The 26,770-nt window shown below is 34.0% G+C and overlaps 1 protein-coding gene across 1 annotated transcript in view; it reads right to left on the minus strand.

Moving 5' to 3' along the window:
- LOC129806809 (tyrosine-protein phosphatase Lar) overlaps positions 1-26,770 on the minus strand; it is a 284,034-nt gene that overhangs the window by 216,681 nt on the left and 40,583 nt on the right. Inside the window, exon 4 of the mRNA XM_055855583.1 lies at positions 8,310-8,440. The gene's annotated coding sequence lies outside the window, so the exon portion shown is untranslated. The remainder of the gene's footprint in view (positions 1-8,309; positions 8,441-26,770) is intronic.

Raw genomic sequence — 26,770 nt, forward strand, 5'->3', positions numbered from 1 at the left:
TGGCTCATACACAAAGCTCCTCCACTCTCAAGAGAGAAAATACTATGAATTGTTTGTGTGCATCGCTTTTATTCTTTTCCCTCATCATCATTGTCCATTTTATGTATACCGGATAAGGGGGAGGTGGTGAAAACCGTCAAGTTAAGTGCCACAAAACACGATGATTCCCTTACAACATATCCTCTCTCTCTCCCCCTCCTTTACTCTTCTTATTTACATCATGCCATTTAGTTCCTCAAGCGTAATGAACACTTGCCATTTTAATATAACACTGTACTCTGAGTTAGACTACAAAGGCACTACACACAGGCTCTATATGTGATTCCATTCTATGTACATTTTGGTTAACTTTAGGGAATATTCTCATCCTCACCCAGACCACCCCCTAACCTCCCCCTCCCACTCCCCCAAGGGCCCCTCTCTCTACCCCTTCAACCTCATCCTATAGTCTCCTAGCGAATGTATAATATGTGGAATTAAATTTATGTTACACTCATAATAGTTTTGCGTCAAAAGTTGCATATATATGAAAAAGCTCATTGAGTGAATGAGGAGAGAATATGCTTTTGCTATTATGTTACTGTTTGTGTTTAAATTACTATTCCCTGACTACTGACATCGTCAATTCGTGAAAAGCTGGCCTGTAACACTGCGTTAACACTCCACATACAACATTATTTGATCCCAGAGAGTTGAACAAATCACCACACAAAGGCTCATACTGAGGCATATTTTAGGCCATTCGAAAATTTTCCCCATTCTAATACAACACAACACCTCTGGAAAATTGTGAGATAAATAACCAACTGAACTTCCTATTTACACATACACAATATTTTGGGGTCAATTGTGGTGAGAACATCAAGCTAATACACACACTGGGTTAAAGATGAGCTATTAGAGATGGGTAACATTAGATAAAAACTTTGTTACTGATCTATACATTGAAGTATACATTAGGTCGGTGCCTAGTTGTGCATTAATCTGGCTTAATATAAATTCTCTTAACGTCGAATTCATATAAAATACCATGTAAAATTAAGCAATTTCAGGAGATTTGATGACAAGACAGATAGTGTTAAAAATATACACCTAACCTTGTGTAAAGTTTCAATTGATAACATTCTAATAAGCATAAAATTAAATTGATAATCATTTCTAATTCATACGTGACATGCTTGACAAAAGCCCTCCCAAGATATATTAAAAAAAAAACGCACGTTTAGGGGAACTGTGTCAAATTTCGCAAAGCTTGCAATATCGGACACTACGATCGAGATGTTGTAAAAGAGGTTCTAGAAATATTCCATAAGGACAAGGAATTTTGAATACATGAAAAGGAATTTAATTATATAAAAAATAATTGTGAAAAAAATAAAAAAAAAATAAAAAATAACAAAAAATTTACAATAAAAATGAGAAAAAAATAATAAAAATTCCTCTTTAAGATTCGTTCATCGTGAAAAAAGCTAAGAATTCCATTTGCGGACCTACGTATGTCATTAGGAATTGTATTGGAGAGACCTCTACAAATCAGGAGCAATTTCGTCAAAGCATGGTATATTTCACAGAATTTTGACGTGTCCACCTAAAGCGCATTGCAGGCAATTTCTTTGAAATAAGCAATTTTTGACGAAAATTACTCGCAATGTGCACATGCATAGGCCATTAAGAAATACAAGGCCCGTTACAAACTTACTAACCAACACAAATATAGCGTCCGATATTGCACACAAAATAATAATGTTTATATTTTTAATATTTTTTTAAAATATTTTTTAGAATAAAAACCATTTTAGAAAAAACATACCTTATACAAACATATTTGAAATGAAAAGCATTAAACTCAGAACATTGGTGCTTATGTGCAACTTGTCCGAAATTTGGAACAGTTCCCCGAAAATACAAAGTTCTAACACTGAGATAAATTCGAAAAAGTCAAAATAACATTCCGGAAATGTTAATTTTACCCTGCAGTATTGATCCGAAAACGGTGTAAATATTACCCTTTTTATGTGTATTATGGGTTAAAATTACCCTTCTTTCATGTTTATTTTACCCTTAAAAGTGTTAAAGTTATGACGAAAACAAGTTAATCGTAGCCTCTTTTTTTCTCAGTGAAGTTTCTAATGAAATACTTTTTATACAAATTGAAATTATCTGTTACTTTGTTTAAAGGGTATGAATTCTGAGACAGTGAGTTATTCACGCGATAAACTCACCGCTCTGTGATCTCCCTTTGTAAGCACCTTATAAAGCTTTCGAAAAAAAATGTCATGAATTCATATTTTTTTTTGAGTGTTTCAAATGATTTTTTTGTTACAGCTTTACAAATTCCTTGCAAAAGGCGATCTAAAAGCCGTGAATTTCTCACGTGAAGAACTCATGCATCTCAGAATTAATAGCCAGGCCTGTTATTTTAAACCTTAAAAAACTATGCAGACTTTTGTTTGATAATGCATATTATATCGGACACCAAGTTTCTCAAAGTCCTTTGCCCCTTCTGGAACTCTTTCAAAGATACTTCTAAAACATTTCGGTTTTATAAATCATGTTTTTTTATGTCTTTGACGTAGATATAAAAGAAGTGTCCGATGTTGCAAACTGTCTGATATTTGGCACAGTTTTCTACGTTCTTAAAGCGCACTTATGATAGCCTTTCTCTGTCTCTGTGATTTTGTAACCTCGTTCTAATAAGATATACAGGAATTTCAACAAACAATAAACATTTAAGAGATACAAAAGGATTTTATAAGTCAATTACTGAAAAATGGCATTCCCCAGATCCTTGCAATAAAATTGCGACACGAAATGCATTAAGTATAATAAAGCGTACGCTATATATATTTTGCAAGGGTCCCTGGTTCGAATCCCCCGTAGGCCACTAGGAATTTTCTGCAATTTAATATTTGAAGAGTTTTATCTTTGGGAAATTTTAATTTTTCAATTTTTCGTTCTATTTTTTTCTACTTCAATATATATTTTATTTAGAAATGTACGAAAATTGGGTGAGATGCGTGACCATCTCATTTATTTTTGCTTTTATTTTTATTAAGGATGTTCAATATTTGGAAAATTGAAAAATTATTTTAAAAAAAAATATAAATGATTTTCTAAAGAGGAATCATTCACAAAAATAATCACATAAATTGACTTGAAAAATAAATCCAGAAGAGAATAATTCTTTGAATACTGCACTCTCTTTAATAAGAAAGTTTCATGGGAAATTTTCCTTCAAAATGGAAATTTTATGTACTTTTACTACTTATGCACTGTTAATGAATACTTTATTACTTTTCAGTGTATCTTAAGAAGGAAGCGGAAAAAAAATAAACAAATCACTTCTAATAAGACTTTAGTGGGCGACTTCATTCATTTTCTTCATGAAATAATTAATTTTAAATACGACGTTAAATCTGGAAAAAAAATCAATTACTATTCTCGAAAAAGATAAGAGTTTATTTGTCTAATAGTCTGAACTATTTTATGAGTAATTAATTTTAGAACTTTTAAAAAGTTTGGATAAGTGCTTCGGAGCTGGTTGAAAAGTTTTCTAGAAATCAGTAGGTATTTGTGCAAGAAAATAGCAATTTATACTGAAATGAATTTTGAAAACTTTTCAGTGGAGTAACATTTTGATTTTTTTGTTTGAAAATGAGACAATTTTTTTCAAAAATGAAATTAATAAATTTACTGAATGCTTCCCTATGGCATTAGGGTACCACAGAAAAATATCGTAGATGCGGGTGACTGTACCCCTGCTTTTCGTAAGCTTTTCTTTAATTCTAGAACTTTCTAGATGGTCTTTAGCGGTGCTCGCCAAAATCTCGAATACCAAGAGTTAACAGAAAATTCCCCTTTGCTTCACCCAACGAAACGATTAAAAATTAGGAACTTGATGTTCGACTCTAAACTGAGACCCAAATCGCATAATGTTTCTAGCCTTATAAAGTTGTAATTTCATTTTAATTGATTGATGTACTTGTGTGAAATATGGCTCTTTGGAACTTTGGCTATTTAGGTTTTCAACCCATTTTGGAATATAGGATTAAGATTTTCTGATTTTGGCATTTGGGATTTAGGCTTTACAAAATTTTGATCGAATTAGAATTTTGGTAATTCGGTATTTCGACTCATTCGGGATTTTGGCTTTACAGGATTTTAGATATTGTGGATTTTGACTGATTTGGGATCTTAGTTTTCCGCAATTTTGGCTGTACAGGATTTTGAATCAATTTAAGATTATGGCTATTCGGGATTTAGACTCATTCGGGATTTTGGCTTTAGAGGATTTTGTTCCAATCAGGATTTTAGAAATTCTGGATTTTGACTCATTTAGAATTTTAGCTTTACAGGATTTTGTTCCAATCAGGATTTTGGAAGTTCTGGATTTTCACACATTTTGGATTTTGGCTTTACAGAATTTAAATCCAATCATAATTTTGGCTATTTGAGATTTCAACTCATTCGGAATTTCGGCTTTCGAGATTTCGGCTTTTGCAGATTTTGAATTTACGCGATTTTGATTCAATCAGGATTTTGGCTATTCAGGATTTCGATTCATACGGGATTTTGGCTTTCAGGCTTTTGATCAGACCCCTTTAGCGGTGCCGATCCTTAGACAAACCTTAAGTGGTAAAATTCAAGAAATGCTTAAGAAAAACAGGGGTACAGTCGCCTGCATCTATGGTATAATTTGTAAATATAGGGGAAGGTGGTCAGCTTCTGAACGAGCTCACCTTTAAATTGTCAATTTCCTCGTTTTGCTCAGAAAAATTCTAAAACAATTAACATTATTTAAAAATATACACCGGCCTCTAACAGTTAGAAAAAACTCTTTTGCTCCTACCAAAACAGATAAAATTACACCAATAATGCAAAGCTTGAAAGCTTGGAAACTGATGCCGTAGACACACTTACGACTTAAGGCCAAGAGACGCTTGACGATTTGACTAAATTTCCATCAGTTTCCCACGAATTAAGCCGTTTCTCTGCTTAAGCCGATATTCAGGATTAGTCAGAAACTCATGGAAATGTAATCTGATCATTATTTTGATTATAATTATATTAAGCCGTGTCTCGGCTTAAGTCATAAGGGTCCCTAGGGCATAATACCTTTTTTTTCTAATTCTTAATAAATTTGGCAGTAGGGTAAAGTGGTACAAGTTGGACAGGGCTTTTTTTCTTGATAAATTTAGTACTTCATTTTTATTTGTATATTTTTAATGCTTTAGTTTTATAATTTGGTTCCTTGTGCATAAAAAAAATTTGAACTGTATTTATCAATCAAAAATCCCTGTCCAACTGGTACCGGCGAATTGTACGACTTGTAACACTATGTCCAACTTGTATCACTTTACACTAAATCAAATTTAGCACACTTTAAAAAGTAAAATATTCTTGGCAAATGGTAAACAACCTAGTTTTAAAATATCTTAGCTACATTAGTATGATTTTTAATGATTTTTTTGAAAAGTTTTACATTATTAAATGACCAAAATATTTTTTTTGTTACAATCTCTTCAAACTACATTTTCTAGAACTGCAACAAAGCCTTAATGGCTTTGCATGATTTAACAACTCTTTTCGAATTGGATTCTTAAAGATTGAATAAATTGAATTGAATTGACATTTATTATTTCACAATGTGTCCGCCGCCGGATTAGCGTTAAAAACAAGCCTCAGGGGCAAACTGACAGGAGAGCTTAGAAAAACTTCGTTAAAGGGATTAGGTGGATCGAAGATTGAAAACCAGCATATTTTTTTATCTAAAAGTAAACCTACGGACCATTTTTGATGGTTTTTCCTAGCGCGCTCGGTCAAATAACAGACGAGACGATAAGTAGAATACTCAACATTTTTTTTCCTTGGAAAAGAAGAAACAATTAAATTAAAACAGCCAAAAATATATTACAAGCAAATTGTAAGAAAATTTTAAGAAATTTGCTTTTAAAATATTGTAAGTTAGATTTTTTGTGAGTTTGATATCGACATTGTACCGTTGAAATCTAGGATGATTGACTAACGGATGGAGCATTTTAATTCAGAAATGGTATATTTTTCTTAAATTCTTTATAATTTTTAAGCTTTAGATCCCACAAAAATAAATAAAACACGAAATAATAGCCATATATACAGAGAATATATTTTTATTAAATTTAAAATTTTACTGGTGTTACAGATAGAAAATTTCTCAGAAAAATTCAAAAAATTGCGAATTTTACGTATTTTTCATAAAGGTTTTAGGAACTATTATCCTCGTGCAATCATTATAAATTTTGTGCTAATAACATAACACTAGATACTCTTTTATTTGGTAAAATGATTGCATTTGGTTTTATACCAAAACTAAAAAACCATTTAAGAAAACATATACCACATTTTTGTACGCAAAATGTATGAGAATGCTCTGCCCTGGTTGAAATGGTAATTTTAAAACGTTTTCCAACCCAGGGGCCTCTCAACATTTCATTTTTGCATACGTTTTTGCATAGAGGCACTGAAGACTATTGGCAAGTTTTTTCCTAAAGAGAATTGACTTATCAGTCTAATATATTTCGAAATCGTGCATTAAAAGCTATCTAAAAATACATATTTCATAATGTTCGCCAAAATTATGCAAGAACTACGAGCAAATTTCTTTAAGTCGCGGTGCAATAGATGCAAAATTTTTACAAGGAAAAGTGAAAAACAGCTTCATTTTTATTAGGCTTGATGGGCCCCTGTTCAAACCAGTCAATTTGACCGGTTTTGGTAGGTTTAGTGTTAATTGCCTTTTGGAAAAAAATATGTAAAGAAAATATGCTGCAGTTTTTCTAGTCAGCTGCGTTACCCACGTAACTTCTTAGGGGCAATTTTACAACTTTCCTGGTCCACTCCCTTTCCTTTAATAAAGTCCTAGGATCTAGTGCTTGATTAGATCTAGTCCTTTTAACTCCTTCGCTTTTCATTATTTGAACTGAAACTACCCATAAATTGGCACTTTTCCACAAATAAAGCTCTAAATGGCTCTTAACTCAGAAAAACAGACCAAAATCCCACATCTAAAATATTGCCAACTCTACCCCTTAATTCCTCCTCTATATGTTAGAGACTTATCCATTATAATAGCATAGTTGGCATATATAGAATTTTCACCCGCAGTGCTGGTCATTTTCAATAATAATAGAAAGATGGGGCAGGAGGGCGACAGCAATGATAAAAAAGTAACGTTAAAATGTAAATTTCTCACACATTTCCCTCCACCTCCCTGCTCCACCACCATCCCCTATATATGCTTACTCCATACAGAAAATGTGTGGAAATATTGGTGCTTAAGGGGATGCAGAAAAAAATTTCCCAGAATAGCGAGGAAAATGCCATCTTTATCATATTTATAAGAAACCATTTGGCATAAAAGACACATTTTAGCATTTGTGACACGATATATGACCTTACCCTTTTTACCACCTTCTTCTTCTTCTTCTTCTTCCTCCTTGCGATCCCATATACAATTCGTGCTCACATTATATAAATTAAAGTAGGGAATTTGCTTTTCACACGGACCTGAGAAAAATACATCACATATCTACCCAAAGAAAAAAAAAGGTATTTCATTCACTCACATATGCGCAATTTCACAAATTTTTATATCAAAATCCAAGAGAGAAAATAGCATACATTTGTGTGCAAACTATGATCTTGATATTATCTCTCATGACTTGGTGTCAGCGATGAAATAAATGTAGATATCTCACTATATAGATACGTGAAGCAATGAGCTATAAACGTGACAAAAACCTCAAATATTCTACTCTTTTTCCCTTCATTCAGATCCACCCCCAACCACTCCCCTCCCTCCCCTCTAACCCACTCCTCCCCCTACCATCCCTATCACCAAATCCCATTCCATTTCAACTCCCCAGCATCATATGTAACTTTCCGCACTATCCTATTTCCTATGCAGAATAAGCATAAATTGTTATACATATATGTATCATAGTTATATGTTATCGTAACTTCATAATACATTTCAATACTTCAAATACATCTCGTACAATGTGTCATATCGTATCTCATATTTTACATTTTATACAATATGCAATGAATGTTTCATCAAATACATGCGAGTGGGTTGGAGTAAAAAGTAAACAGACTATATCTATCCACTTTTTGATTAGATTTTTCTATATAGTGAATTTTCCAAAGGTGAACCTTTTCCTTTTTTTTTTTTCAAAGGAAACAAAAAAACAACACAACATTTTCTCTCAATATAAACTCTGGAGTACATTTCAAATCAGAAAGGCGTAACATAATATATTATATCTTACCTTAAATTATTCCACCAAGACAAAAGAAAATCGAATACTGCCCTTTTCAGAATGAAAATCAGCAGTTGAAAATATGAGAGATATTGCTTGAGAATATACAATCTGTGATCCACCCACACAAATTATCCAATCTGAAAAGATAAGAAAAGAAAAGCAATGGTCAATATTATTTGTCTGCTATCTCAAAAGCTCGAAAGGTTTAGAAAAGGATTATATAATAGAAAATTCAGTCTTTGTGTCCTTTATACATTGTGCCAGAAACAAAAGCACCAATAGACCAGGAATTTTAAGCTTCACCAAACGATTGTCAGTTGAATTTTTAAAAATGCTTTTTATTCATAAAGGTCTAAGAACAATACATTTAAGAACGATGGCAAACACACACAAAAATCGGTTATCGGTTCATAACCGATTGGAACCGGTTCAGTCTTATCAGAAATTCCAAGATTCCAGATTGGCTCCGTTCAGTAAGAACCTTTCGGAGGGACAAAGCTATTCCAAAGCCAAGCCAAACCTATTCGAAAATCTAGCGGAACCCTAAAGTGTAAGTTCACGTACTCGCCGCTTTAGCGCTGATTATTCTGCCATTTCGAATTTCGGTATTCTTGACACTTCAATCGTCAACAATGTCAACGACAGTGTGGAAACGTTTGTGGCCAAAAGTTGATTTTTGTGTAGTTCTAAGTGCCCTATTCATAAACTTGCTCACTTTTGTGTAGCTCGTCGATTTAAACGTTCAAACTTCCAACGGTTTTTTACGTAAGTACTCTCTGATATACCATCGAATCGGTAAAGAAAAAACCTCAACCGGAGAAAGCTCTCAAATCGAGTAAGCAATATTTTTCGTAACGTGATCACTTGACGAGCATTTTTATTTTTTTACAAACATTTGTTCGCACATTTTTGTTTGTCTGTCAAAACTTTACGAAAAAATGACAAAATTTCACGACACTCTCCGTGTGTTTACGAACATTTACGAACTAATCTTTGTAAAAAAAAAAACAAAAGAAATTGACAAATGCTCATTTTAGTTTAGTTTTAGATCCATTTTATTGTACAAAAAAAAACATTTTGCAAAATGCTCGTAAATCGCATAAGCCACGAACAAGTTCGTAAAAGTTTGTAATTTTTTCTCAAACATTGTTCGATACAGGATCATTTGACTAGTTACATTACTGAACGAGAGGGTTCTTTCTTTTTCTTACTAGATCTTTTCGTTATTAATTTTCGGAGTTTTAAAAGACTTTGGGAAGTGTATTAATCAACCGATTGGGCTGGACTCATTTGAAAGGTCTTGGAGTCCAAGTCAAGACCGAATCGGTTTGAATTCAGGGTGTATCGAACGAATCCCTTTAAATCGGTTCTAAGCTAATATGGAATAAGAAGAATTACTAAATGCTTAGTGAAAAGCTCGAAATTCCGCTATTCCATTAAAGATCGTACGATTAATTATTTTCGGCAGCACGTTAATGTCCCCATTTCAAATAATGATGCAAAGAACATTTTATGAAAATGTTGTTTGTCGACTTTCTTAAATTCCTGTAACAAGAACGATAAAATATTTTACGTTCATCTATTTTTTCTCATATTGAAGGAATTATCCAGATCATTTGACGCTTCCCTTTGTCAATTCATTAAAGCTTTATGAACGTTGTAGATTATTTCCACTGAAGCATATGATTAAGTTACCAAAACTTTCAGTGTGAAGCCTATATTAAAGGAAAGTGGGGCACCTTTGAATTGGGGCAATTCGACATTTTTCTCTTATTTTTAAAAAGACCTAGACCATATTGTTGTACAATTTAGTTCCACAAACCAATTGTGAATTACATTTAAATTAGTCTTAATTCTTTTTCAAAATAGCAGAAATATGTCGGGTTGCAGAATTACCTCACTTCCTCCTATTATGACTAACCTTTGTTGTTTTATTCAGGTTTTATTAAATCACTGAAATATTATTCTTGAAAAAAAGGGTTTCTAGCACCAATTGGATCTTATTGAAAGTTTGTCACAGGGATATTATTTCTCAGTTTGACAAATTCTTGTTTAAATTTTGAATAAATAAATTTCCTTTTGACAAACTCCTAACAAGATCAAGACAATCCCCTATTCTCTGCCACACTGAAAAAAATGTTTCGTAAAATAGTTTTCAAAATGTTTGTGAAGTCCTACTTAGGACTTACGAAATTCCCGTAAATCGCATAATGCACAAAAAGATTCGTAAAGAGTCTGCACTTGATGGGCATTTTGATTTCTTTTACAAATATTTGTTCGCACATTTTTGTTTATCTATCAAAACTTTACGAACAAGCGATTAAATTTTACGACGCTTTTCTGAATGTCGTACATACAAACATTTACGAACAAATGTTTGTAAAAGAAAACAAAAGAATTGTCTAATGCTCATTTTAGTTTAGTTTTAGATTCAGTTTATTGTACAAAAAAAAAACATTTTTTTAAATTGTTCGCAAATGTTTGTGAATTCCAATTGGAGATTTACAAAATGCTCGTAAATCGTATAACCCACAAACAAGTTTGTAAGTTTGTAATTTTTTTCTCAAAAAATTGTTCGTTACATGATCATTTGACTAGTTTTTTTTTATTACAAACATCTGTTCGTACATTTTTGTTTATTTGGTAAAAGTTTACAAAAAATGACAAAATTTTACAAACACTTTTCCTAATGTGTACGAACGATCACGAATAGATGTTTGTGAAAAAGTACAGACTTTTACGAACCTTTTAGTGGATTCTACAATTTACGAGTATTTCGTAAGTCCCCACTTGGAATTCACAAACATTTACGAACAATTTGACGAAACATTTTTTTCTGTGCATATTCCATATGTAAGACAAACTTTTAACAAAAAGTTGACAAACTTTTTCCTTCAGAGTTATTACAAATTGAACTAAATTTCAGAGTAAATAGCAATAAGAGTGGATTTTTCTAATTGAAAAATTAAAGTTAGAGACATTGAAGTTTCTTTTGATTACGAACCTCTAACAATTAGTTAGTGAGAAACCCCTAAAACCTGCTGACTACCCATCCCAAAGAAAGTCTTTTATAGTGCAGAAGATGCAGTTTCAAAATTACTTTGATACGCCAAATGGAGGAGAAAAAGAACAACAAAAGAGTGTATTTTGAGTAAAAGTGTACCAGCAGCTGGTCTATTTTATTAAAACTTAAACCCAACATTAACTCAGGATCCATTCTGGTACATATAATACTCTTTACAGTAAAGGGGTTAAAAAGAAAAAAAAACTGAGAGAGGACAAGAAAAGCGAATATACTTAAAGTTAATAATGCAATATTGCAATCAGTAAATCATCTTCCTCTCAAACCTTTTATACCATTTAACAAATAAAACAACAACAATAGGAAAAGGAAAAAAAAGAACATTCTCCTCCACATTTTGGCATCTCAGAAATATAAATCATTTCAATTCCACAGCATTCTCCATAGTCCAAGAACTATGATTAATTATCTTTAGACACATTGGGTGTGTCAGAGGATCACAAATCGCGCTCATTGTGGTTCTTGGATTTGTCGGAAAATATCGGTTTCACTTTTGTGAATGGAAACAATAGTTTTACTATTGCCCAAAATACCCAAAACTGACTTATCGACAATTTCTCGAGCCAAACCAAAATATGTATTATATAGAGAGAGTTATGGGAAAGGATGAAGAACAATCATATCACATTCTATTCACTCAATTAGTCTCTCATACTTCTCTTTCTCTCTTCCACAGAATAATTCTCAATGTTAGCTTGAATTGTTATAGTTAGAGACAATAGGAAGAATTTCTAAGTCATATGCAACATAATAAGAAACATATGCTAACACACTCCATACAACCATTAAATATAACATTAAATAAATTAGCCAGACGGGTAATTCAACCTTATACTACCGGGTATCCTCCTATTTGAAACAATCACATACTTTTGCATTTGCGGCAGACTAAAATGAAGCATTAACATGGCAGATGAAAATCCACATTAGGAGTACTCATTTATTTTATTCACTTCTAGTCATGATGGTTAATATTGAATTCATTCCACAAGCACAACATACACATAAAACACACATTTCGTACACATTATACAATATTATATGGATATATATATGTTTCTATTCAATTTCTAAAACCGCACCAACGCAAAAACTCGCTAGGATATGGCTGGGAATCTGCTTCAAATATACTTCAACTCTATAATCGTTGTTCATATATCTTCTCGCATTATACACTTCGTCTTTTTTCCTTATCCTTATTCAACTCCCCCCCACCGCTTCCCTACCCCAAGCCCAAGGTTTATCAAATTCATGCTCGCAACCACCCCCATGTCTAAAGATTCACACCCTCATTTCATCTTGCACACGCGGGTGTTATTGAAGAATAAACGTTCTTTTCTTGGGCGCGCGAGGAAGTATAAAAAGGTATGCTCAAGAACTTTCACGATGCGCTAATACATATATAGAGGAGATTGGGGATGTTGGGACGGAAATAGTTTATTAAATTCACTTTGAAAATCAAGTTTTTTATTATATCACTCTTTGGTAATTCCAAATAACCTCACTAAAACATCGATATACCAACAATAATACCCAGAACAGTAGAGTGATTCTGTAACAATATGACAATGTCATAGGGTAAGTGTGCCAAATTTCGGCATAGTTGCATGCAAGCGTCAAAGTCTCAAGTTTGAAATGTAATATTTTAAATACAAATTGATTTTTTTTTATTCTTTCTTCTGAAAGAGTGTTGCTTGGAACCTTGTAAAGAGTTTACCGTCTTTATTTACTCTAAAATCATTCTTGATACATTTTAAAATGAATAAAAATATGGACATAGCTTTGGTGCCCTATTTCGGCCACCTTCATACTCATAGTTCCTTGCCTTTCCGGAATTCTTCCAATGTTTTTTTCAAGTCATCTTGTTTGTCAAAGCAACATTTTTTGTTATTCTTTTGCATTGTATAATCTCTAGAGTACGTAAAATCTAAAAGTTCATGGAAATTCGAGAAACAAAAAAGGTGGCCGAAATTGCAAGCTGGCCGGAATTTGGCACACTTACCCTATGACAAATTTTCTTGAAAAAAATAATTTGCAAAATGGAGCAAAAAGAGAACACCCACTCTATGTAATTAACCAAAAAGAGGGTACACTGAGAAATCCAAAAAAGTTAAAATAACATTCCTGAAATGTTAATTTTACCCTGCAGTATTGATCGAAAATCGGTGCAAATATTACCCTTTTTAGGTGTATTAGGGGTTAAAGTTACCCTTTCTCATGTTAATTTTACCCTTAAAAAGGTGTAAAATTAACATGAAAAAATGTTGATATATTTTTACACCTAAAACGTGTTACTGAGGAAAAAAATGTTAATCGCACCCTTTTTTCTCAGTGTAGTAACACTGGCTCCGTGAAAGTAATCAGTCCAAGGGCAAAAATTCTTGCAAATGTGAGTGTTTAATTGCGCAAAAATGGACAAAATTTGCTAAAAAGTGAGATAAATAAAATAGATAAACTGAAGAGTTTTTGAACAAAAAAGTGTCTCAATGAGAAAAATCCGAAAAAGTTAAAATAACATTCCGAAAATGTTAATTTTACCCTGCAGTATTGATCCGAAATCGGTGTAAATATTACCCTTTTTAGGTGTATTAGGGGTTAAAGTTACCCTTTTTCATGTTAATTTTACCTTTAAAAAGGTGTAAAATTAACATTAAAAATGTTAATATATTTTTACACCTAAAAGGTGTTAAAGTTCTGAGGTAAAAAAGTTAATCGCACTCTCATTTTTTCTCAGTGACGGCGGCAGTGGAATAAAAATTGAAAAGTGCAATAACCTTTTTCATTGAGATTAAGCGAACGTCAATTTTGTATTAATGCGGTAGACAAGAATGCCAAATTCTATTTGTATTGTTTCACCACAGATGGCGGTACTATAGTGCTCATTTGGAGGCAAAAGTTTCCAAAAAATTACAAAGGAAGGCAATAATTGTCAAATATTTGAGAAATTGCAATTTTTTGTTTAATTCGAAATTTATCTCCAAAATTAATCGATTTTTGCAACCTTTGGCACCATTTTGCAAAATAATTTCTTTGAGAGTAGGAACTCTGCGAAACTCTCAGTAACTGATATGAATCTGATTTTCGATTATTTTGTCATATGACATTGTCATAATCCCAGGAGGGGAATTCTGTAACAGTATGACAATGTCATATGACAAATTTTCTTTATAAAATCGTAAGCAGGACAATATTAAAGCTCAGTGAGCATCGAATGGTCATTCCAAGGTTTCAGTAAGTTCTTCCGAATTTATCTCTTAAGAAATTTCAAATTTCTCATATGACATTGTCAGTCTGTTCCAGGAGGGGAATTATGTAATAGTATGACAATGCCATATAACAAATTTAATTCTTTTTGTGATAAATTCGAAAGAAGTAATAATAAATCAGACTCATATAAGTCACTAAAAACTTCATACAGTGTGGTAATATAACATTGTATTACTGTTTTACATTGTGGCAATATGACATTGTATTACACAATCCCCCTACAGGTCCTGAAATTAAAACCCTGTGGAACAATTTTTCTCCAGAACCTTATTAAAATAATATTAAATTATTAAGAATTCCATTTAATATAATCCTGTGAATAATTGTAGCAAAACCTTAGATCTGAAGAGTGCATAAATCTGTTATTAAAAAAATAATACGTTTTTGTCATTGCAATTTCCCACTCTTTTATGAAAAAATTTATCATAAATGATCCCGATGAGTTGTTTTTCTTTTCTAGAATATTTACAATGCAATGGAATAATTAACACTCAAAAGTCCTGTGTAAAAAATGAAATGAAGCCTCAAATTAAAATAATAGAAGTCCAGTGCAGAAATGACGGTGGTGAATTGTCCCAGTTTTGCTGAATGCTCTACTTTCTAAACTTAAAACCATTCCCAGTAAAATAGTTCTTAAATGTTTGTGAATTCCTATTGGGTATTTACAAAATGCTCGTAGACACAAGTTCGTTAAAATTTGTACTCTTTTACAAACATTGTTCGTACCTTGATCATTTGACAAACTTTTTTTTGTTCTTTTACAAATATTTGTTCGTAGATTTTTGTTTGTATGACAAAACTTTACCAACAACTGACAAAATTTTACGAATACTTTTCTCTATCTTTACAGAAAATTACAAATATGTGTTTATAATGAACAAAATATGCTCGTCAAGTGATCATGCTACCAACAATATTTATAAAAGAGAGTACAAGCTCTCACTAACATGTTAGTGCGATATACGATTAGCGAACTTTTTGTAAATCCTGAAATGTCTTTTTCTGTGTAATTTTTTCTTCCCACTTTACAATTGGACATTAAAATTGTGTGACGATTCACAATGATTGCCTGAGTTAAGGTCTTTAAATAAATGAATGTGGAAATGAGTGTTGAATCAACTCTTCCCGGAAAGATATGTACTTGATAGTACACACATTACTTGCATTAAGTGTTGAATCAAAGTTCATTTTTTTTAAATGAGTGTTGTGACAAGTGGGACTAAGGCTTGACTAAACTTCTATCATGCTTGATGCATATGAGTCTTGATACAAGCCTCATATTTTTACTAACGCCAAAGCTTAAATAAGTGTTCGTCGAACACTTCAATAAATATTCACGAGTATTGCATAAACACTCGTGAGTGTCCCATGTACAGTTGAGTATCCCATGAACACTCACATGTATTCTATAAACGGTCATATAGTGAGCGTTTCCTAAACACTCAACAAGAGTTGATGAACTAAGCCTCAGACATTCTCACACTCAATAAGGCTTCTAAATAACCTCATGAGTGTTTAAAGAAACCTCGAGCGTAATACCAAGCCTCACCTGAGGGTTAGTTTATTCGAGTGTTGGATTTTAGTTGTGACAACACTGATTTAGTTTTTAATACCGCCTTCCCCCATGTGACCGCGGCCGTCTTAGCATCAGTTCCGTCGCTAATTGTCTGTTTAACAATCATAATATGCTTTCAAACATGTAAATTTTTCAACTACGATTCAATTAAGAAGATGAAGCTAGGCTTAGCCCTTAAAAATTCATTGGCATAGACTAAATACTGCAAATTCGTTTACTCAATTTAACAAATTAATGAAATTGATTCTTGTATCCAGTAGGTTTTGATTATTACTTTTTCCATTAAATTAATTTATTGACAAAACTATTTACAGGGGGAGTCCGTGTTGAGTGACAACGGATTGAATGACATTCTTATGACTTACCTACTACTGGAAGTAGTGTTGGGAGTTTTCGGTCCCAAAAATGTGAATAAACCTATTAATAAATAAAAAATTACCTATTAAAACAGAAGAAATAGCACTGGAATAATGATAAACTATTGCAAGTGTGTTCCCCTATAGGGAGTAATTACTCAAACTTCTCCGAAGTTATCCGCAGAAAATAGTTTGTTTCAAAAATAAAAATATTTTACTCCCCGCATTATCTTGATATTTAGAATTTTTTTTGGCAAATTTGTCTTAGATTATTAAACAATTTTATGTTGTCCTAATACTTTTAATGAGCTGCATTTTTTGTTGAGTCAGATGATCTCGAGAAGAGTAGTTATCAATTTAAATAATAAGCCATGGTAGAAGACGAAAGTACATTTGTTTCTTTTCTCACTTCGCGATAGGTAATACAGTTTGTGTTTGAAGTTACATACCGAAAGTTTGACATTGCGTCGTTTTTGATAATATTTTCCTTGATTCCCTTTTCTGAGTTTAATTCTGGTTACCAATTTGAATTCTTGGATAGTTATTCTATCAAAATCAATGGATTTTGCAATGAATTAATAAGAAGAATTTAAATTCAGTGACCGTTCAGGCGCATATTTGATAGCAGCTTTCTGAGCCTCCTTCATATTTTTTTTCCTTCACAAACTAGACATCTATAAATCTGTAACTAATTAATACGTGACTAATTCCAAGATATGAACATTCTATCTCAAGTATTTCTATAAAGCATAAAGGTTAAGGTGATTACACAGTTTTTTTTTTGAGTTTATATATAATCTTAGAATTATTGTGAGACATAGTCTGAAATGAGAGGGTAACATTTCAATTGGTACAAATCTAAAAGTCAATTATATTCTTTAAGCAGAACCAAGTTGGTTAGCCTGTCTAAACTTTCGCAATAAAACAATTATTTATGTGACTCCTTTCGACTTAACTTATTTTGTCTGGATTGTCGAAAATTCATCTTAATTTGTCTCAGTATGCCCCTTTGCGAGTTTTAACATCTGTTATGTTTTAAAATACTTTTAATATGTTACTTTCTTGTCTACATGAGTCTTATATACACGAGATTACTGTACTGAATATACTTCTTGGCATTCACTCAACCACCAAGAGTTGGAAAGAATAAAACTTAAACAAAACTTGCAAGTTCTTATGAATGCATTAGGTATACGTTGAATTCCAAAAAAAAAATTGTTCAACTCCCCGCACTCCCCTATTGAAAGTTCTTTGCTGAAACATATGTTGTATGTTTTATAAAATTTATAACCTATTGACAGTCTCCAGGAGATTCAATCTTCCTCCAGCCAGAATATTGGTAAATGCTTACATATTTCATATTGTCGACGCAATAATTCATAAATCTTATAAAAGCACTTTACCACCCCGAAAATTCCATTGCGCCCACCCACTCTCCTTCAAGCACCAGCGCGCGAGTAAAATCTCACGGGTTCCCTTCTCCACCGAAGACGAAAGAATAAGGACCAGAAGACAGAGAAGACGATCCGGAAAGGTATATATAGAAGAAAAGACAAGTGCAGAAAGAAGAAGAAAGAAGACAATAGGAAAAAAATAGGGAGCTTTTGGGGGAGAGTAAGTATGAAGAAAAAAAAATATCTCCTCGTGTCAACTGTTTACGTATTCTACGGAACCATTATCCTCTGGGTGGTTGTGGTTAGATTTACCACAGCGTGGAATTTTATCCCTGAATAATCCCCTAGTACACACCAACCCCTCACAATCCCCCCTGGTGCCTACACATGCTCCAACTTAGGAGCAAGAAAAAAAAGGCAACCCGTGAGAGATTGGGGGAAAAGAAGAAGCACTCGAAAATCTCCACATACCAAGTCTCCCCATCTTCATCCCCCTTTTTTCGTATCTCCTATAACAACCACCCCCTCGAAGAAAACCTTGCACCGTGAGCAAAAGTCTTGTGGGCTAAGGCTTCTTAAATATTATACCTAAATCTCATCACATATATAAAAGCACAATATTGCTTCCAATCCCTCAGTCAACCACGCAACACAATATAAAAGAGCGACTAAGACTGCTTGCTCATTAATTTTCGTTATTTTTCTCACCACACTTTTGCCTCATCTCCTCCCTATTTTTCTTTTTCTTTTTTTTTTGGCAAAAAGCTCATGCCTTTTTATCCCTCCAACAGACCCATCCCTTACCCCTCCAAACACCTAGAAATAACACACGTTTATCAGGATTTCATACGCCAACCACCCACAATCGTTCCATTTTACCCCCTACTCCCCTAAAAAAAAAAACATTCACTTTTGATAGACCTTTCAGCACCCGCGAAAAATATTCCAAAGAAACAAAAAAACCACTCCCCCACCCCGTAACATAAATTACATCATATCAATAATTTTCTTACTCTGCAGTTGAGATTTTTCATTCTTGATATCTTCCCATATTTTCCTATTTACCTCACCAACCGCATCTCCTTTTTTTTTTTGGTATTTTAGTCACAATGCCAAAACTTAACCCTGAAATCCTGACGGTGCACAAGAAAATCTATGGTTGGCAATATTTTCTAATAGAAAACCCCAACTGAGACTCAGAGAGAAAATTTTGTGACATACTTAAGAATAGTGTTTTTTTTTTCTCTTCTTGTTCTACCATTCTAAAGCTCTTGCCACATTCTTATAAGCACCACACTTTTTGAACATTTACCAGCAGTCGAATACATTATTCCCGCATGGAATGTAAGACATTAAGAATGCATTTAAACGTGGGTATTTTGAGTCGAAATCTCTTTTTCGAAATAAAAATTCTCATTGAGTTTTAACCCCAGTACAATATTTGCCTATCTTTTGGCGCATAGGGTAAGATGGGGTAATTCAGAATCATGTCTATTTTAGAAATTTGAGATTTTCTCACTGTGTCGGATGGTCAAAGAGAAAACGAAAACCACGAAGAAGTACAAGTTTCCTTTTGCCATCTAAAATTGTTAGGAAATCTCACCCTCCTAGATCTCCTTTGAGGTAGCATCTACACGGGGCGATTTTCGAAAACGATTTCCCATCTAAACCACCATTTCGAAATAAAAGTTCCCTACTGAGCTTTAATCGAGTGAACCCAGCAACGAAAGTTCGCGTTTGGTACCACAGTACAAGAATACCTGAACAACTACCAGTCATCTTATGGGAATTTAACATAGCGTGACCCTTTGTGACTACTAGTCAATGTACAATCAGTGGCGCTAGAGCGGTAGCCACCGCTCTGAACTAGAAGAAGTTTATCATGGTGGCCACCGCGCTCCGAACAAATTAGGAGGCCGCCACCGTCGCAGCCTATTCAACCGCGAATCATTTTCGTTGCTGGGAATGTCTGCCCATTTTTCGGCACATAGAATCGAAAAGTTTCTTTGTTTGTCTTCGGACATTTTGACATTAAATAGGCGCGTCCCAGGTGGCGGATAGGAAATGGCTATAGTCCTATAGAGGCTATAGAGAAGTCCTTAGTGAATTCTAAAACGCGGACCACCCAAAGACACGTGTCTTTTTCATGGGAAAGGATGCCTGTGACCTCAGACTTGCACTCTGTTGTTACAGTATTCTGCTTGCAAAAAAACACAACAAAGTGCCTCGGATAACGAATCGCACCGTAAACGACCTACGCGAAACAATTCACAAGTTGTTGTTTCGACCACTGGTCCTAGGGTCGGAGGGCACCAGAGTAACGGAAGAAGCTCTGGAGTGAATCAAGCAATACTCTTCAGAAAACCTATGCAAGCTATTGTGAGACCTCGCCCTCAGGGTAGATCTTATACAAGGTGGCTGAATCAATTTCAGGATATTGAAGTAGCGGAGGATTGACATGCGTGGGCTGCTAACCTATATATGTCCTAATCCTGAAGTTCGAAACGTTTTGAAATAAAATAGGAAATCTATCACATTTTTCATTTTAGTCAGGACATACTTGGGGAACTTACAACAAAGAGTAGAGGAAATTTGTTTCAGGAATAAACCACTGAGGGAGATTTCCCAAGACTCACTGATGCATAACACAGTGGTTTTTCGAAATTCCCCCTACAGAAGACGCAAGAAGGTCAATTTAAACCAGAAAATTTTAAACGTATCTTTCGATATTTTTCGGTGTTCTAGTTAACATAATAGAATTAAAATAAGAAACAGAAAAAATGTAATATTCAAAAGCTGATGCATCATTACGGAAAGTTCTGTACGGAAAGATTCTTTCCATTCACAAGTAGATCTTGAAAAATTCGAAAATCTATTTGAAGATCCAAAAAAGAGACTTTCTTACTTCTTAATACTAGTGCAAAGTGGCTGAAGTTACTCCTGTTCGAATTTCGAAGTGCTCAAGTGTCAAAATGTGTCAGTCTTCACATTGTTGTGAGGGAAAAAAAACAGGACAACGACGCTTACTGTTCTTGTCCCATTAATCACTCCATAATCACTGAGTAAGTCTTTTGCTAGCTTTTTAGTGTGATATTTAATAAATTTACCCCAATTTATTCGAAAATTTAGTATGAAATTTCGAAATTGAATTTGAATTCTTAGAACATCATCGACTTTTTGTGAAAATAGAGTTCCATTTACCATTTATCCAAGACATTATTGGAGAATCAAAATCTACTTGTGTTTACACCTAATCATGTTTTTCGAAATTCTATAGGGGAATGTAGGCATGGTTCGCACAGAGTGAACCTTCAAACGATGCGAATTTTCTCTTTGTTTGCAAAGAGCTGACTTACAATTTCTCATCTCATTTCAAGAGTTTAATAATGATCTATCTTATGGCTAAGAAATGACGAACTAGCTCTTTGCAAACAAAGAGAAAATTTGCGTTGTTTGAAGGCTCACTCTGTGCGAACCATGCTAACATTCCCCTAGTTAGGAAAATGTAGTCATGATTCGCACACAATGAACTTTAAAACGATGCGAGTTTTCTCTTTGGCTGAAAAGACCTAGTTCGTCATTTCGTAGCAATTTTTGGCCGCATTAGACGATGTGAGAAATAGTATAGCAGATCTTTGCAAACAAAGAGAAAATTCGCATTGTTTGAAGGTTCACTGTGTTCGAACCACGCCTCCAATCCCCTGAACACCGAATTATCTTGATGTTTTAGTCCCGCAAGACTTTCTTCCAACAAGACTTCTAGAATGTCCCACCAAGGAGTGTAATTCCGAAATCTAAAAAGCTAAGAAGAACCTTGACTAGCGTCAGTTCAATTGGTAAAAGCTCTAACTTCAAAAGAGCTGCTTCTGAATAGACAACAAGTATTTTCCTCCTTATTAAAACAATTCATTACTTTAGAGCTTTACTCCTAATTAATCCAAAGATATGTTATAAAAGGTCATGTGCATGTTTATTATCGTATTTTAATCTTTTCTGCAATGCAAAGCTTTCATTAGAGAGCCTAATATTCAGCCAAGACAGGAAAGACATTGTTGAAGAATCTTGAAAATAATCTTGAATGTACTCTAGAAAGCACATAATAAGCTTCTTTATAAACCACAGCTTACACATCATGTTCATTTGCAAAATCATATATTTCATCATCTTCAAATGAGTGTCAGACATCATATATAAAAGCTTTTAGGATTTTCGTCTGGGGGCTTATACTTAGGCATACCTCTCCTAAAGCGATAATTAAAAAATATTGAGTCTTGTATATTTTTCTTTTGCTCCAACAAAAAAAAGAAAGAAAAACTAAGTCAATTGGGAGAAATGTTGAGAAATCCTCTGTAAATCACCCTCAAAGACAATTCATTCTTTCATTCTCAATGTTATATATGTATTATATTTTTTTCTTTTCCTTCAAGGAAGGTTATTATCCCTTATTTATAGCGATTGCTCGATGAAAGGAGACATAAGATATATACGGTGATGTTGTTTAGAAAATGGTACAAGAGAAATCCTCTACATTCTGCCAAAAGTACATTTTGATGAGATAAAAAATTAATATACTGAAAATGGTTATATGTGAATTTTGTGGTGGGATGTATGTAAAACAAATGAAATTGTTTTGTCCTGTTTGTGTATGTAGAAACATTCTGTTAACATAGGTATACACAAATTCTTGCATGGGCTGCCTCAGACAATATTGTGTTAAGAAATCACAAAAACATTGTGTCTCTAAACATTTACAGTGAGTCCCATTTGAATAGGAACAGCATTTGGGTAGGAGGCGCTTGTGTATCTATGCTACAATGCCCCATTTTGAATAAGAATCATGTTTTTTTTAACTTAACTAGAATACCTTGTATGCTACTGCTGGAATAATATTTCGTGTTTTACTAATTTATTAAATACTACGACTACGCCTATCGAACTACGAATCTGGAATTCTTGAAGAAACGATAAATGAAGGCTTCGAAAGTGTCTGATAGCATAGAGTAGATCCGCATTAAGCAAATACATAAACTTACTGTTTTTATAGAAGTAAGTTTATGTGGAAATTAAAAAATATTGCACTTGACGAAGGGGTTCGGTTCGAACTCGGTTACGAGACATATCCTAAAATTATCCTAACCTTAACCACTTTATCCTATAGTCCAGGTCTCAGGAACATTACAGTATCACTGCAGTAGTGATTGCTCGATTTTTAAGACGTAGCATGTTCGTAACTCGATTTATACGAATGACTTGTTCGGGGAAAGCAACCTAAGGAAAGGATAGCTCCGTTCAGTAATAACCTTTCGAAGAGATATAGCTACTCCAAAGCCAAGCCAAATCTATTCGAAAATCTACCGGAAGCTTAAAGTGCAAGTTCACATAATCGCCGCTTTACTCGTCCACAATGTCAACAGTGCATAAACTTTTGCTGCAAAAAGTTGATTTTTGGGTAGTTTTGTAAATTTTCAGGATGGCAGAACGTTTGAATTGCAGTTTCATTCAAATAAATGTCTTTTTGATGAACTTGCTCACTTTTGTGTAACTCGTCGGTTTAAACGTTCGAACTTCCAACGGGCTTTTAGGGAAGTTCTCTGTAATACCTTCAAATTGGTGCAGTATAAACCTCAACTCGAGAAAGCTCTCAAATCGGGGAAGTTGTTACTGAAAGTCAGGAATAGGGATAGTTTGAAAATCGGTGAATTAGCCGACTAAGCTTGTTTTCCCGTCTAAGCTCGATTACATCAGAAATTCGAGCAATGTGTGACCGGTCGAATACTTAGGCTAAAGGACTGAAATGGAATGGTCTCACCTTAGGCAAATAGCCGCACATCTAGCACCCAACGAGATTCCTCCGAGAGACCCAAGTCCATAAGACTTTCTTCTCCGACGTTCTAGACCGGTCTAACTCTGTCGGCTACCGAAGGTACAGTGAGAGAGACCCAAAAGGCAAGACGGCTTAGGCGGCTTAAAAGCGGCCCAGTAACGGATTCGAATAGCAACGTTTATAACAACCAGGATTTTTGCAAACATATACAATCCATTGGGAATAGGTTTACAAATGTATGAATACAAAAGCCCTTATTCTGTGGGCAGTCGTTGGAACTTCTCCTGTTCAAATCTGATTTTTCTGGCATGTAGAGTATACAGATCAGCTTATGAAAAAAAAACAATAATAGAGTTTAATGGCTCAATCCAAAACTAAGTTGGCGAAGTAGAGCCTCAGTGGATCAGGTGGTAGTAGAGTCCAGTGAATGAATGAAAAGTAATGCATTGACAATGAAACGCCTAAACAAGAGAGGCTAGTGCAAAAACGAATTCGGCATTAATACACATTCACTGCAACTGATCCAACCAAGGCTGGTCTGCCACTATATAGAAAAGGCACTGTGTGTATGTATATACGTCAAATACACAAAAGCCGAGATCCGAGATATAGAACTGGAAGACCGCCTTGTGAATTAAGATAGAGTGCAATAATGGGGAAAGCATAATGAGACTAAATAAAATGGCGTAGATGCAGCGGAACCGATTAAGCCGACCCATAGAAAAATCTTATTTGTAAACTTAAGCAGGAGAAGGTGCAGTGCCATAGGACGACGTAAGCTCCAGACAACTCAAGCTTTTCAAACGTTCCTTAATTAATCTAATTTATGACAGTATACATTTTAATAGTCAGTCCTAAGTCTCACATTTCCTGAAAAAGCCATGCGTCAAGTTCATTGTGCGAACATCGAAAGGAATTGAGATGTTCAGACAGAGCTTGAAGCGCTCGAATAAGATACAACACTACCCCCTATTGCAAATTAGGTTGTGACTTAATTAAATGCAAACGATTCAAATAAATTCCTAACAGGATATTAGGAATAAGTCTTATGCAGTAGATTAATAAGCTTGTTACTTGGGTAACCTTAGATGAGTAGGCTAATAAGAGTAAAATAACTTTGTTTAAGGGACTTTAACCGGAAAACAGATTGACCCTGGCTCTTTTTGAGATTGTTGACATGAGGATGCCTAAAGTGGTCTTCACACTAGAAGTTTGGCTCAGTTCCTCAAGATCTTCAAATCATAAATACAAATCAATTTCATTGGATTTTCAGACCCTGGGAATTTTCTTTTACTAATCCAATCCTAAGACAAAATTTTCCAATAATCTTGACTGATAAGGAAATAGACAAGTTAAGCAGAATAGCTAAGCCTTAGGTCTGAAGCCCGTATAGTGGACCGAAATTGAAGCCTGTGACAGCAGAGTACCTTAACATAAATCGCACTTCCTTATCTTAGGATCTGTATAGACCTGAAATTTAGCTTAACAGTTAGGGGGAAGTGAGGCACCTTTGAAAGTGGGGCATCTCTGAAATTGGGATTTTCCACCTATTTTTAAATATAATTAAGTCTTATTGTGATATAATTTGGCTTCTCAATCTGTTTATTCAACTAAATTATATCACAATAAGGTTCAATTTTATTTAAAAATAGGTAAAAATCCCAATTTCAAAGGTATCCCACTTTCAAAGGTGCCCCACTTCCCCCTATCGAAAATACAATTCGACTAAATCATCTCTCGGCTAATCCTGAGGTCTGCACAGGTCCTTAAGGTGTTAGTTTGTGGTGAATAAGTGGTTTTAGTTATAAACCCTGACCAAATGACAAAATCGGTGCGGATCTTATGACGAAAATCGATATATCGATATCGAAAAACTAGTACTCAAGTGAACCGTAGGTTCTAGAGCTCAGGTGTCCTAAGGAGTTTTTTTTAATTCCTCAAGTTTAAATAAGAAATCAGTCCCTAAAGATACTTATTATGTCAGAAAATGTAAGTTTACGTTAAGAAAATCAAATCAGGATCCTCTTGCATCCCCAATTGTTTTTATTCAAGTGGTAACAACTGTAAATATACTCAAATTCAACTTGCAAATGGAAATTGTCATCATTTCTCTCTGTATTTATATTTTATATCCACAAAACGTTTTCTCTCTGGTCCATATTATTTGTACACACCCCCATCCATTACTTTTTTTTCCTTAGCCCCTCTCTTATGAATAAGGTTACACAGAGTAATATTACTTTAGAATGAAGAGCAAAATATCTTGCCATATGTCAAGACAAGGAGTGAACAAAACAAACTCCACTTGACATTTATATATAGAATTACATGGGACCGACAGTACATTAAAATAGAATGAAAAGTATCATTTCCCATTTACTAACACAAAATTTCCCATTCATTAAGATATATATCTCTTGTAATACTATGAACCAAAAATTTATAATCTTCAAATATCTGCCATTCAGCAAAAACACATTTTCCATCCGTTCACCCCCTGTATACCGCCATCAAAAAACTTTTGCACAAAAGCTCTCCTTTCTCCCTTTAATATATATTCATACAATTTCCCAAACTATGCATTTAATTATATATTAAGACTTGTGGAGAGAAGAAAATTTCACCCCATTAAATTCAATCGTGTGTGTTATTCAACTTTTATTGCTTCATACAAATTCATCCCGGATGGTGTGTCAAAAAGGAGAATCATTGCTTTTTGAGAAGCGTACATTCTTTATAAGCTGGAAAAATTCACTCTTGGATGCGATGTATGTACACATCAAGCCAAATAAAAAAAAGGTGAATTTCTCCACAATACAAAACACCATCCATTTATCCCCCAAACACACAACACAAGATACTATCTTCCTCTCTCTATACCTAGGACAGCTTTCTAAAGTAAAAACCAACAAGTCTACGGTACACTCTAAATCCCAACCCAACCCCCCCTATATCATCCGTATTCTAA

Source organism: Phlebotomus papatasi, chromosome 3 (assembly GCF_024763615.1).
Source record: "Phlebotomus papatasi isolate M1 chromosome 3, Ppap_2.1, whole genome shotgun sequence".
In the NCBI taxonomy this organism is placed as follows: domain Eukaryota; kingdom Metazoa; phylum Arthropoda; class Insecta; order Diptera; family Psychodidae; genus Phlebotomus; species Phlebotomus papatasi.